The sequence below is a fragment of the Hordeum vulgare genome, chromosome 3H (genome assembly GCF_904849725.1).
Source record: "Hordeum vulgare subsp. vulgare chromosome 3H, MorexV3_pseudomolecules_assembly, whole genome shotgun sequence".
Classification (NCBI taxonomy): Eukaryota; Viridiplantae; Streptophyta; class Magnoliopsida; order Poales; family Poaceae; genus Hordeum; species Hordeum vulgare.
The window spans coordinates 426,933,294-426,948,881 of record NC_058520.1 but is presented as its reverse complement, the minus strand read 5'-3'; the positions used below and the strand labels follow the sequence as shown (position 1 = coordinate 426,948,881).

Sequence of the window (15,588 nt, the reverse complement as noted above, 5' to 3'; positions counted from 1 at the left end):
TTACTAATGACGCACTAGTTGACGATGCGCCACTAGTGTGCTTTTTACAGTGCGCCACTGAAGTGCTGAGTAGTGCGCCACTAGTATGAATATTAGGGTTTTTTTTTCTTTTCTGATATTTGCACAGATTACAAAACATATTACTGCACAAAATATAGAGAGCACACATTACAGGAAAAAACTTATAAGCCGAGTGCCCGAAACACTCGGCTTACAACGGTTTACATATAAGCCGAGTGTTTTCCTCGACTTATAACACACGCCTTACTAAGGACCGGCTTATCCAGGGTAAGCCGAGAGCAATAGCGAAAACACTCGGCTTACATATAAGCCGAATGTCCTCATGTAAGTCGGGTACCAACGGGCACACGATTTATACATAACGGCAACAACAATATATTACATATCCAATATATCACGACAACAATAATATAGATCACAACAATATATTACATATCCAATAGATCACAACAACAACCTCACGTTCAGTTATAGGAATGGTATTTATATTTTTCAAAGGCTGCAGTTGAGGAATTATTTAGAACTGTAGATCAAACTGAGCTTCTTATAGAGAAATTTACAAAGAGGAAAAAAATTACGTTGGTGGAAGGGTTAGCTCCGGTTGGTGGAAGGGTTAGCTCCGGTTTCACACGAGGTGCCGCAGAAACCATGCTTGTTTCGGATTTGGTATTTTTCCTTGTTGGACCTACAAACTTATCCTTTTTGAGCTTTTTGTTAAGAGAACCACCCTGCTTTCCACCTTCTGAAGATTTTTTCTGTAGGAAAAACAATAAGAAATAATGAAACACAAATGAAGAAGAGAGGAACAAAAACATGATGCTGAGTGCTGACAAAAAAGGAATGTCCAGGTTTCAATGGCAGAGAGCATAACAAACATAATATAACAAGGGTCCCATACCATGAGAGAGTTTCTCACCTTGTTATTATCTTCTGCGTCTGCATCCTTGCTTTCTGCTTCAGCTCTATCAGAATCTGAGAGTGCTTTCTCCATACGCTCCTCAACTGAATCTTCAAGCAACTACATGCCATAATTTTAGTGTTAATAACACATACCTAAGGATAACGAAGAATAAACACAAAACAGAAAAATTGCTCTCATGGAAGAGGCTTGTTTGGGAAGTGGCAAAAACAGTGCTACTAGAGTTTATTTCCCTGTTTGATCGGCATTGTTAACCGTTTTAATAGAATAGTAATAGGAAACAAACAAATTGATCACTAATGTGCTAAGTAACATACCCCCCAATGCACTTCCTTCTGATTTATCTGTTTTGCCTAGTCCTTACTAGTTCCAACCAGAGCAACAACATCGGCATCATCAGAGATCAATGAAGGCTGCCCAGCAGATACTGCCAATATAGCATAGAGAAAAGTGGTGGAAAAGATTTGAGAAGTGAGGGTAAGTAAAATGTGTGATATAATCTCAACAGCCTGGGAACTGTACCTTCAAAAATTGTCCTTTCATTGATTATTCCAAGCATCACAAGAGCTTGTGTTTTCTGGAGATACTGGAGAAGTAATTCATACGAATACTGCAATGAAATGCGAGGTGGGAACTTTAAACAGAACAGTTGAAATATTTTCTAGGAAAGACAACATTGCAGCAAAGAAAAAAGGTGGGATCATGATGCATCATGCAACGAGTTTGACAATTGAACTAAAAATCACCACTTGGAATGTGCTTCGACAACAACATCTGTGAGAAACTGATCTATACGCGGTCAGTGTCTCATATTTGACACTCGCATTCAGTATATGCATTAGTTATGTTATCATGATGATGTAGCGCTACTCCTATTTGCAACTGTTCTTTGTAAGAGAACACCTTGATGCACGACTTGATGTTTTCGGTAGGCTTGACCAGCTTCCAAAAGTTGAGATTCAGCCTGGCACTGCCAGCTTCATAATCACCTTTTTCAGACTGCAAGAAAAAAAGTAATTAAATACTCAACAGTTCAGCTATAATGCAAATTAATAGCATGCAGTGCCTCATATTAATTGGGAAAGCATGTGATGAAGGTGACAGATATTGTGCTCAAAGGAAGCCCCAACCTATGTCGTGAATCACATAATGTACATTATACTACCAGGCATACGGCATACCTAGATGCTACCCCATATGCCGTAACAAACAGTAGCTTGATTTCACTGATATTTGGGAGATATGGCGTAGAGGCTACAGATTACCATGTGTAGGGATAAACAAAGTACCAAGTAGTCCATTAGTACAGAAAAACGGCAACTAAGGTTGCCTCGCTGTTACAGTTCATGTATAATAAATTAAGAAGTGAGGCTACAGATTAGAGCTGCAGTGTAGCTCTCCTAACACATGCATGACTTTCCAAATACATTCTTCAAGAAGAATTTTCAGATATAAGTCATTACACCTTCTTTGTAATTAGTTAATCAGACACAACTACCTGATCTGATGCAACATCGAAGCAAAGCTTCGATATGGCATAATGGCGTGCTATACAGACCTCCAGATAACTGTAATGCAGCAATAATACAGGCCCTGATATGCCATAACAGGTGCTGGGTGTCACTTGTAAAATTCACAACAGAAATACAGGCCCTGAAGGTGGGGATTGCTTTCCCAAAGTTGGTGTAGTGTGAGTAGAGAAAACCTGATGGCTGATAATAAATAGAATGATTGACATTTAAGCTGTAATTGATGAAAGAAGTTATGTATCATATTTGCCAATTATGCCTAGTCATGTACTCATGCTATCATGACCTTATGCATGGCCAAATTACTTATGATAGCCTCCCTAGATAAAGAAAGAAATCACATTTCACAAAATTGACTCGACAAAGCTATCCAAATTAGTGATCAATACTTTCACACGTGAAATTACGAGAATGTAACAACTGCCAAGTAGCCTAGTACTGCAAAGACCAGAGAAAGATCAAAAATTGAGATGGTGTATGCGCTATGCAGCCTCTCTCAGAGTCTGAATGATGCCATGACAAGTTGCACAGTATTGCCAGAGATGGCAGCCGACTGTTCATGTGCTTGCTACCATTGTCGACCGTAACTAAAACATGGTCCCAAGCAATCAAGGCTGCCGCTGAAGAAATCAAACACATATTCCACATTGACGGAGGTCCTAACCATGTGTGCATATATTACCCTCAAAAAACATGTGCATATATCGTTTTGCTCTTTAAAATAAAGTGTTCCAGGAGTGAGCCATGTCAAACAACTTACTATTAATCCATGGAGAAGTGCCTGATAATTTTAGAGTATTATGGTAAAATACCACACAGACCTCCAAAAAACTGTAGGTTGCATCATGTGTAAATTAAATATAGGAAGTCAGAAACGAGCACTGCATTCAACTTGCAACATCCACAGCAAGAATACTGCTAACTAGTAGAGTATGATATACTCCGTATGACCACGATGTGAGATGCGAAAACAAGAAAGTATGGGTTTACAACAAGTAACTAAGCAAAGCAATCGACATCAGGATAAGTGCATAGTACGTTATCTGCTGCAAATAATCAATCAGAATTCAGAAGCTGAAAACACACCATCTGAAGTGAACAAAAGCTACAAAGATTCTACACATAAGAAGACATAGTGGAAACCGGCCGGTAAGAATGTAAGGAGAACATGAAATGAAAAGAAAAGAATTACCATGATGTGTAGTGCCTCCAAATTGGGAAAGCAAGCGAGGAAGGAGGGAACCATCTTGGCATTGGTGTGGTTTCCGAAACGCACATTCAGACTCAGGAACTTGACGCTGGTGGCCATGCTGCCTGGGCTGGCCTGGAACGAACCCAATTGAATTTGAACAAAGAAAAAAAGGTCACACATTTAGTCATCACGCTCGTCCATCCATTAGCAGGACATTTTGCTCACTGAACAAATTGTTAGACTGCATGCAGGCTAGAGATGTATGTACAGACCATGCCGATGGTGTCTCCGAAGACTCCGATCTCTAGGATGGTGTTCCCTGGCTCCAGCATTCCTAATGCTTGCAGCTTGGGAGCATCGCCAATCGTGACCCTGGTGCACAAGCCGCCGGCGTTGCTCCGAAACCCCTCCAGGATGAGCCGCTCGAGCCGAGGAGCCTCCACCACGGCGATGTCCTCCAGAACAGAGCCGCAAATTTGGACGCACCGGAGGCTCTGGCTGACGAGGCCAAGTCTCAGCCCCTTGCTGGATCCATGGATATTCAGTGTCTCCAGGACGGGGCCGCCGCCGCCGCCTCCAGTGGCATCCCCGCCACCTCCAATGCGAACCCGTCGCCGCCGCCGCCTCCTCCCCTAGCGCCCTCGCCCCCTCCCCCGCCCGCCCGCCTCGGCATCGTTGGCGAGGACGGCGCAATGCGGGACGACTTTGACATCGGCACCGGCGTCAATGAAACCAATCTGGTTACCGACGAAACCGATCTGGCCGCCGCCGGTGAGGAGCTCTGCCGGTTGCGGCGGGGATCCGGTCTTATCCGTGCCGGAGGAGGCGGCGCGGGCAAGGAGAGGAAACAGATCGAGGGAGGGAGGAGAGAAGTTGACGAGAGGAGGAGGCGGAGCAGCGCGGCCGGCGGCGTGCGGGGCTAGGGTTTGGAGGGAGACAAGGCTGCAAGAAGAGGAGAGTGGCGGCTAGGTCCTCTCCACAGAGCGCGGGGACTGGCATGGGGATTTTAGCGGGGGTGATAGCAATCGCTCATCCCTACGGGTGCGCCATTAGTAACTCTGCTTACTAATGGTGCATCAGCTGGTGGTGCGTCATTAGTAATTTTGTAAAAAAAAATAATAGTGACGTACCACCTCAAATGCGTCATTAGTAACCCTGTTTACTAATGGCGCATCAGCTGCTGGTGCGTCATTAGTAGTTTTGCAAAAAATATATATATAGTAGTGATGCATTGGGTGAGTGGTGCGTCATTACTAATTAAACTAGTAATGGCTCCGGTGTGCCATTAGTACTTTTGCAAAACAAAAAAAATAGTAGTGGCGCACCGAGTGTATGGTGCGCCATTAGTGTCCATCACACTAATGGCACACCTGCACATGGTGCGCCGCTGCTATATAGTAATGGCGCACTACTTGTTTGGTGCACCATTAGTATTTATATCATCTATAGCCCTTTTCCTAGTAGTGCTCCTCTAATAACTTTGGCAACTCCTACAACAATACTCATGGAAATTACAATAGATTACCCTCTGATCTAGAGAATAATATCAAAGAGTTCATCAACTCTCAAAAGATTTTCAATGCGTCCATAGAGGAAAAGCTACTCAAAATTGACGATTTGGCTAAGAGCGTTGATAGAATGTCTAGTGATGTTGATGCTCTGAAAGTTAGATGTGCTCCTCCCAAAATCAACATGGATGAACTTTGCAAGCTATGCGTGTTTCCATGATTGAGAGCCAAGAAAGAACCGCCCAAATTCGTGCTAGACATGAATGGCTTAAAAAGGCGTGTTCTCGTGATGAGAATCATGAAGATCTTAAAGTGCTTGGTGTGACTCCCATTGAGTCTTTGTTTTCTCATGTCAAACCTAATGATTATGGGGCTGGATATGAATCCACTTTGGTTGAAAAGTGCCCCAATGATTCGGAGTCCATCTATCTTGATGCAAAAAGCATTGAAAGTGGAGTAGAAGATGTTAAAACTTTGAGTAGTAATGAAATTACTACCGTGGATTTCAAGGAATTCAATTATGATAGTTGCTCCTTGATTTAATGCATTTCTTTGATGCAATCCATGTTAAACTCTCCACACGCTTATAGCCAAAACAAGGCCTTTACCGATCATATCGTCGAAGCTATGATAAAATCTCTTGAAGAGAAACTTGAATTGGAAGTCTATATCCCTAGAAAGCTTCATGGTGAGTTATCTTGAAGAGAAACTTGAATTGGAAGTCTATATCCCTAGAAAGCTTCATGATGAGTGGGAACCTACCATCAAAATCAAAATCAAAAACTATGAATGCAATGCTTTGTGTGAATTGGGTGCTGATGTTTCTGCGATTCCAAAGTCTTTATGTGATGTTCTGGGTTTTAATGAGATTGAAGAGTGTTCTCTTAATTTGCATCTTGCTGATTCTACTATCAAGAAACCCATGGGGAGGATCAATGATGTTCTTATTATTGCAAATAGGAACTATGTACCCGTGGATTTCATTGTTCTTGACATTGATTGCAATCCTACATGCCCTATTATTCTTGGTAGACCTTTCCTAAGGACTATCGGTGCTATCATCGATACGAAGGAAGGGAATATTAGATTTTAATTTCCTTTAAGGAATGGCATGGAACACTTTACTAGAAAGAAAATAAGATTGCCTTATGAATCCATGATGAGGGCCACTTATGGTTTGAGCACCAAAGACGACGATACGTGATTCTATCGCTTTTATGCCTAGCTAAGGGCGTTAAACAATAGCGCTTGGTGGGAGGCAACCCAATGAATTTATCTTTTTGTTTCTGTTTTTTTGTATCCACACTTTCATAATTCTGTTGTGATTGTGTTTTTTGTGTTTATTTTTGTGTTTGAGCCAAGCAAAACCTTTATGACTAGTCTTGGTAATGGTTGTTTGATCCTGCTAGAAAAAGACAGAAAGTTTTCTCTCACGAGATGATTTTTAATTTTTATTCATAAAGAGATTTTGAGTTGATTCTTTTTGCTGCTGGTAGATATGCTTTTTGCCCAGGCCGTCGTAATTTTTCAGATTTTTGGAGGTACCAGAAGTATACGAAGTATACAGATTGCTACAGACTGGTCTGTTTTTGACAGATTATGTTTTTGTTGAGTTGGTTGCTTGTTTTGATGAAACTATGGTTAGTATCGGGGGGTACTAGCCATGGAAAAGTGAGAATACAGTAGCCCAACATCAATATAGATAGAATTCAAGTTTGCTACAGTACCAAAAGAAGTGGTAGTTTATTTTTTTTGTGCTAATGTTATCACGAGTTTCTGTTTAAGTTTTGTGTTGTGAAGTTTTCAAGTTTTGGGTGATGTTCTCATGGACGACAAGATACGGAGTGGAAAGAGCTCAAGCTTGGGGATGCCCAAGGCATCCCAAGCCAAATTCAAGGACACCAAAAAGCCTAAGCTTGGGGATGCCCCGTGAAGGCATCCCCTCTTTCGTCTTCAATCCATCTGTAACATTACTTGGAGCTATATTTTTATTCACCACATGATATGTGTTTTGCTTGGAGCGTCTTGTATCTTAAGAGTCTTTTCTTTTTTTTGTCTCAAAAAAAATCCTTGCTGCACACCTTTTGAGAAAGAGAGACATGCACTCATCGTGATTTTGCTAGAATGCTCATAGCGCTTCACTTATATCTTTTGAGCTAGATACTTTTGCTCTAGTGCTTCACTTATATCTTTTAGAGCACGGCGGTGCGTGACTTGGTAGTTGTCTTATGCTATGAAAGTAGTCCCAAACGTGATAGGTACCCAAAGAGGATGCAAAAACCTCCATCTTCATGTGCATTGAATAGAAAGAGAAGTTTTGATTCCTCCCAATTAGTTTTGAGACGTGGATTCGGTAATATTAAGAGCTATGTTAGTAGGGTGTTGTGAATCTAGAAATACTTGTGTTGAAGTTAGTGATTCCCGTAGCATGCACGTATGGTGAACCGCTATGTTAGGAAGTCGGAGCATAATTGATCTATTGATTGTCATCCTTTGTGTTGAGGTCAGGATCGCGCGATGGTTTACACCTACCAACCCTTCCCCTCGGAGTATGCGTTTAGCACTTTGTTTCTATTTCTAATAAAAACTTTCGCAACAAGTATGTGAGTTCTTCATGACTAATGTGAATCCATGGTATAGATGCACTTTCACCTTCCACCATTGCTAGCCTCTCTAGTACCGCGCAATTCTCACCTGTGCACAAACCCACCAAATTTCTTCCTCAAAACAGCCACCATACCTACCTACTATGGCATTTTCATAGCCATCCCGAGATATATTGCCATGCAACTCCCACCGTTCCGACTCATGACTTGTGTCGTCACTCTCATATTGCCATTGCATGATTGTAAGATAGCTAGTGAGATGTTTCAATGTCATACGCCAAGCTAGATCGTTGCACATCCCGGTACACTGCCGGAGGCATTTCCTATGGAGTCATCATTGTGATTTTTGAGATGTGAGTAAATAAAAGTGTGATGATCATCATTATTAGAGCATTGTCCCATGTGAGGAATAAAAAAAAGAGGCCAAAGAGCCCAAAAAAAGAGGCCTAAGAGCCCAAATGAAAAAAAAGAAAAGAGAGAAAAAGAGAGGAGGGACAATGCTACTATCTTTTTCCACACTTGTGCTTCATAATAGCACCATGTTCTTCATGATTGAGAGCTTCTTGCTTTGTCACTACCATATGCTAGTGGGAATCTTCATTATATAACTTGGCTTGTATATTCCAATGATGGGCTTCCTCAAAATTGCCCTAGGTCTTCGTGAGCAAGCAAGTTGGATGCACACCCACTAGTTCTCCTTTTGAGCTTTCACATACTTATAGCTCTAGTGCATCTCTTGTATGGAAATCCCTACTCATTCACATTGATATCTATTAATGGGCATCTCCATAAACCTTTGATATGCCGAGTCAATGTGACCATCTCCTCCTTTTTGTCTCATAACCACCACCACACTCTATTCCACCTATAGTGCTATATCCATGGCTCACGCTCATGTATTGCGTGATAGTTATAAAAAGTTTGAGAAAGTAAGAGTGCGAAAACAATTACTTGGCCAATTCTAGGGTTGTGCATGATTTACATTAGTTGTGTGAGGATGATGGAGCATAGCCAGACTATATGATTTTGTAGGGATAACTTTCATTGGCCTTGTTATTTTGAAAGTCCATGATTACCTTGCTAGCTTGCTTGAAGTATTATTGTTTTCATGTCAATAGCAAACTATTGTTTTGAATCTTACGGATCTGAACATTCATGTCACGTGAAATAAGTTGCAAAGGACAACTATGCTAGGTAGCATTCCACATCAAAAAATTCATTCTTTATCACTTCCCTACTTGAGGACGAGCAGGAGTTAAGCTTGGGGATGCTTGATATGTCTCCAACGTATCTATATTTTTTTTATGGTTTCATGCTATTATCTTGTCAAACTTTGGATGTTATGCATGTCTTTTATATATTTTTTGGGACTAACTTATTAACTCAGTGCCAAGTGCGAGTTCCTATTTTTTCCATGTTTTTGACCCCTTTCAGAGGAGATTTTGAAACGGAGTCCAAACAAAAGAAAATCCCCGAAAAGATTTTTTACGGAACGGAAGAAGATCGGGAAGTTTGAGAGCCAAGGCAGGGGAGCCTCAGGGGCCCCACAAGCCCCCACCTCGCGGCCAGGGGGAGGCCGCGGCCCACAGGCTTGTGGGCCCCCTGGGCGTCCTCCGACCTAGGGGTTGCTCCTATAAATTCCCTAAAAATCCCAAAAAAATTAGGAGATCATCGAAAGTACTTTTCCGCCGCCGCAAGCTTCTGTTTCCGCAAGATCCCATCTGGGGCACGTTCTGGTGCCCTACCAGAGGGGAGATTCGGATATGGAGGGCTTCTTCATCAACACCATGACCTCTCCGATGATGCGTGAGTAGTTCACCATAGACCTACGGGTCCATCGCTAGTAACTAGATGGCTTCTTCTCTCTCTTGGATCTTCAATACAAAGTTCTCCATGATCTTCATGGAGATCTATCCGATGTAATCTTCTTTTGCGGTGTGTTTGTCGAGATCCGATGAATTATGGATTTATGATCAGATTATCTATGAATCTTATTTGAGTTTATTTTGATCTCTCTTATGCATGATTTCATATCCTTGTAATTCTCTTCGAGTTGTGGGTTTTGTCTGGCCAACTAGATCTATGATTCTTGCAATGGGAGAAGTGCTTGGTTTTGGTTTCATACCGTGCGGTGACCTCACCCAGTGACAGAAGGGGTAGCGAGGCACGCATCGTGTTGTTGCCATCAAGGGTAAAAAAGATGCGGTTTTCATCATTGGTTTGAGATTATCCCTCTACATCATGTCATCTTGCTTAAGGCGTTACTCTGTTCGTCATGAACTCAATACACTAGATGCATGTTGGATAGCGGTCGATGTGTGGAGTAATAGTAGTAGATGCAGAAAGTATCGGTCTACTTGTCCCGGACGTGATGCCTATATGTATGATCTTTGCCTTAGATATCGTCATGACTTTGCGCGGTCTATCAATTGCTCGACAGTAATTTGTTCACCCACCGTGATATTTGCTATTTTGAGAGAAGCCTCTAGTGAACACTATGGCCCCCAGGGTCTACTCCACACCATATTTTCAGCCTTACACTTTTTACTTCGTTGCACTTTCCTCCTTCAGATCTCACTTTGCAAACAATCTTGAAGGGATTGACAACCCCTTTGAAGCGTTGGGTGCAAGCTTGTTTGTGTTTGTGCAGGTACTCTGGACTTGACGAGACCCTCCTTTTGGATCGATACCTTGGTTCTCAAACTGAGGGAAATACTTACTCCTCCTATGCTGCATCACCCTTTCCTCTTCAAGGGAAAAACCAACGCAAGCCCAGTCTCCATCAACATGTCAATTTCTGGCGCTGTTGTTTGAGAAGTAGCACAGCCCCACCACTTACCATACCTCACCTATTAAGCTTTGCTAGTCTTGATACCTTTCTAAATGAGATTGTTGAGTGTGGCTCACAGATTACTACAACAATAGTTGCAGGTAGAGGTAAAGAGACACTTTTACGTGAGCGCGATGATTATTCTATTTGGATTTTCTTCTTCTTCTTCTTCAATCTAGGATGGGATCCAGGCCGGCAGCCTGGGATAGCAACGATGGACGTCGTTCTTTTATCGTTTGTTTTCGTCTGTAGTCGGACCCTATTCTTCTACATGGTGATTGGATATATTGTTGTATTGTGTTTTTCATGCTATAGCTTGTGGAGAGTGTAACCAATTCCATATACTCATATATTCCGTAAATGTACTTGTAACGACATCCGTGCTTGCAAAATGATGAGATGCGCTTCTATCCCTGTCGAGGCCCTCGTGGCGAAAATAAGGATAGGATCGCATCTTGGGCGTGACACGTGAGCAAGGTCAAAACTATTCAACTCTTTGACCCTGAAGTCGATAAGATAAAGAGCTACCTCACATAAGGTAAACCCTATTACTTCATTCTTGCTGATGATGGCACCTTGTACTTCAAGGGTCGTCTTTAGATACCAAGTAAGAGAGAAAACATGTGAATGACTGGAAAGGTGATGAAAGAACCTCATGATACACCTATTCATCCGGGTAGTACCAAGATGTACCAAGACATCCGTCAAAGATTCTGGTGGTCAAATATGAAACAAGACATTGCATGCTATGTTGCAGAATATGATATTTGATGGCGAATCAAAGCAGAACATCAAAAACCTGCTGGAACTCTACAACCTATCTCTATTCCTGAATGAAAATGGGACCATGTTGAATGGACTTTGTCACTGGTTTTCCCATATCGCAGAAAGGTAATGATGCTACTCTTGTCGTCATTGACCGACGGTCCAAAGTTGCACGTTTTCTCGCCGTCAAAGAAACAATCACTGCTAGTGAGCTAGCAGATCTTTATAGTACATATTTGTTTCACTTCACGGTATTCCGTTGGTAGTCAGCTCGGACCGTGGCAGCTTGTTCACTTCAAAATTCTGGGAAAGTTTTCAGAAGGCTATGGGGAGTCATCTGTTCCGCACTAGTGGCGGAAACATCACTAACCTTCATCAAAACTTATTTTAGTACTCTCATTACTTTGTAAAGCTTGATGATCAAAGTGTTCCGCACTAGTGGTGGAAACATCACTAACCTTTTCAAATTCATACATGATAGCAACTTCAAGCAAAACAAGTAAACTAGCATTCAAAGGTAAACATTTTGTGTTTTCTATATTTTTGAGCAAGCAAGTAAAAAGTACAAAAGGTGAATGACAATTTGTATGAAGGAACCTGATGAAAATTTGATGATTGTCTCCCTAACAACGCATCCAGAAATTCTTCTTGCTACTTGTAAACTTCGTTTAGTTTTCCCCAAATAGGAAGGGTGACAAAGTAGAGTAGAGATAAGTATTTCCCTTGGTGAAAATCAAGGTTATCGAACCAATAGGAGAACCAAGAAAACTCTCATCGTCAGCACCTACACACACAACCAAACACTCGCACCCAACACGGGCAAGAGGGTTATCAAGCCCCTTGAACTCGTTGCTTGCAAGGATTAATTATGATAGATAGATGGTATAAATAACAAAAGTAAATAAAGTGCACCAAGGTAAATTGAGTTTTTAACAATAGGATTAAATAGACCCGGAGGCATAGTTTTCACTAGAGACTTCTCTCTCGAACATAGCACGTGGTGGGTAAAGAAATTACTATTGGGCAGTTGACATAATAGCGCATAGTTATGACATGTTACTCACGTCAATGATTATGTGTATATAGGCATCATGTCCATAAACAAGTAGACTGTAACGATCCTGCATTTACAACTATTACTCCACTTCAAGAGCGCATTTATGCTTGCCTCTCTAGGTATTAAGTTCATGACAAACAGAGTAATGCTTGGAGTAAAATGACATGATGTAGACAAAATAAGACGAACAATATGTTCAGACCCCGACGTTTTATCCTTAGCGGCAACAATACATATACGTGTTTGGTCCTCTTCTATCACTTGGACATAGAGTGCCGCAAGATTGAACCCAATACAATGCACCACTCCCACTAAAGATAAATCAATTTAGTTGGCCAAACCAAACAAATAGGTCATTGAGAAATATGAAGCTATAATAATCTTGCATAATAGAATTCAGAGGAGACTAAGCTACTTCCAATGAATAATCTGACCATAAACTCATAATTCATCGGATCCCAACAAACACACTGCAAAAGAGGATTACATCGAATAGATCACCGCAGGAATCGCGGTGAACATTGTACTGAAGATTGTAGAGAGAGAAGAAGCCATCTAGGTACTAGCTATGGACTCGTAGGTCTGTAGTGGGCTACTCACACATCATCCTTGAGGCAACAAGGTTGATGTAGACGGCCTCCGTGACCAATTCCCCCTCCGGCAAGGCACAGGAAAAGGTCTCGAGATGGGATCAGGGCGGAACAAAGACTTGTGGCAGCATAAAAAGTGTTTTCTCTATTTTGGGGGGTTTCCGAAATATTTTAGGATTTATAGAAGTGGTTTTAGGTTAGAGGGACTCTTGAGGGGGCCACAAGCCCTAGGGCGCTTCCTACCCCTGGGAGCGCCCTATGAGCTTGTCGCTCCCTCGTGCAACATGTGTCCTCCTCCCAAAGCTTCGTGGGACCAAAATCTTCCAAAAAATATCACCAAAAAATTTCATCATGTTTGGACCCCGTTTGGTATTGTTTTTCTGTAGAAGTTAAAAACACGCAAAAAACTAGAACTAGGCACTAGGTTAATAGCTTAGTTCCCGAAATGATATAAAATAGCATATTATTGCATATAAAGTATCCAAGGTTGATAATATAATAGCATGGAACAATAAAAAAAATGTCGATACATTGGAGACGTAAAAGTGAACTTATTGCACAAAACATGTGGACGTAGGAAATGGAACATGGCAGCTATCCCTTGCAATCATGCAGTCTCTGCAATAGTCAAAGCTAAGTTACAACATGAAGACCTTGTGGGTGATTTATTCAAGAAGGTAATATTAATGCATCAAACAGCATGTAGTCATATCATCTTTCCTATACTTGATCATAATATGTGGCCAAGGAAAAAAAAACTCAAGACGAAGAGCCTCCAGTATTCAAAAAAAGTCTCGGAAGCAACAAAAAAGAGGAGAAAGGGAAAGTTTGAGAAGCCAACACCCAAGGATACATATAGGATGACATATATTACTTACAACAATTGCAAACTTGTTAGCGATAGATACAATGTTTGCTCTAAGCCCCCCAAGCCAACTCTTGGTATGAGAACGAACCATCATTAGGTTAGTGCCTTCTCTACGTCTGTCGTTATTCTTATTTTGTTTGTAACGTAATTCACATTTTGAACTCCTGAAATATATGACTTGTTTTTGAAATGAATCCAAACAGGTCACAAAATGTTGGCACTAGTTTTGCTTCAACAAACATATCATCTACAACTGTTGTCGCACCAAGAAGGAAGAGTACATATTCATCTAGTCCTACATCCTCTACATCTTCTGCCCCTGCTCCTCTTAGGAAGAAAGCCACACATGTTTCTACTGCCCCTACCGCTCCTCCAAGGATATATCCTAGGAATAAAGCTACCCCTGCTGCTATTCCTCCTCCAAGGAGGTCTCCCAGGAAGAAATCCTCCATTGCTGGTACAACCTATACCTCTATTGCACGCCCTAGGGGGACTCTTTTCTTCCATGACAAATTGGAAGGAAGAGGAATGTTTCTTACAAGATGAAGGAGTACCTATATGCTTTTGGTAACTAGATGTTGAGTATGCTTGTGTTACCTATGTTGGTAGAAACATGTGTTGCTTGCATTGCCTTTGTTGGCAAAAACATGTGTTGCTTCTGTTGCCCTTATTGGCACCAAACTTATGTTGCATTTCTTGGCTGTCAGAACTTATGTTAGTGGTAAACTTATGTTGTAGTCGTTGAACTGAACTCTTAGGATGAAGTTAAGTTCTTGTGCTATGAAGAAATAACTATGCTCATTTCATAGATGATGATTGATGATAGATGTTCCTCATTGCAAGTATACTCATCATTGATGATAGTTGATGATAGAGTATGCTCATTCCAAGTATACTCATTATTGAATCTAGGGTCTCTTGATGTCGATAGACTCACCAAACCCTAACTAGTTGAATCTAGGGTCTCTCGGTGTTGATAGACAAACCAAACCCTCACTGGTTAAAACTAGGACCACTCGCCGTCAATAGACTCACCAAATCCTCACTAGTTGAATCTAGGGTCTCTCAACGTCGATAGACTCACCAAACCCTAACTAGTTGAATCTAGGGTCTCTCGATGTTGATAGACTCACCAAACCCTAACTACTTGAATCTAGGGTCTCTTGACATCGTTAGAGTCACCAAACCTAACTAGTTGAATCTAGGTTCTCCCGGTGTCGATAGACTCACCAAACCCTAACTATTGAACCGAGGGTCCCCCAAAGTCGATAGACTCAATAAACATGAACAAGTTGAATCTAGGGTCTCCCCACATCAATTGACTCAGCAGACCCTAACTAGTTGAACCTTGGGTCCCTCGACGTCGACAGACTCACCAAACTCGAACTACTTGAATATAGGGTTTCTCGACATCGACAAACTCACCAAACCCTAACTAGTTGAATATAGGGTCTCTCAACGTCCAAGGACTCACTAAACCCTAACTAGCTGAATCTAGGGTCTCTTGATGTCGACGGACTCACCAAACCCTAACTAGTTGAGTCTACGGTCTCTCGATTATCGACTCACCAAACCCAAAATCACATTCGGCATAATGAGCATCACATTAAAGATATCACACCATATATTGGTACATCACATTCATCATAATGTAGCATCACATTCAACAATTTACAACAGATTGGTGCATCACATTCATCATA

The 15,588-nt window shown here is 41.5% G+C and overlaps 1 pseudogene across 1 annotated transcript; it reads right to left on the bottom strand.

Moving 5' to 3' along the window:
• Window positions 1-432: 432 nt before the first annotated feature.
• Window positions 433-4,634, bottom strand: LOC123444092 (annotated as a pseudogene). The gene is made up of 7 exons (XR_006630941.1): window positions 3,934-4,634; window positions 3,662-3,793; window positions 1,844-1,939; window positions 1,463-1,550; window positions 1,258-1,367; window positions 938-1,039; window positions 433-776 (listed from the first exon to the last, which is right to left on the bottom strand). The product of XR_006630941.1 is annotated as a transcription initiation factor TFIID subunit 5-like (transcript).
• Window positions 4,635-15,588: the final 10,954 nt, after the last annotated feature.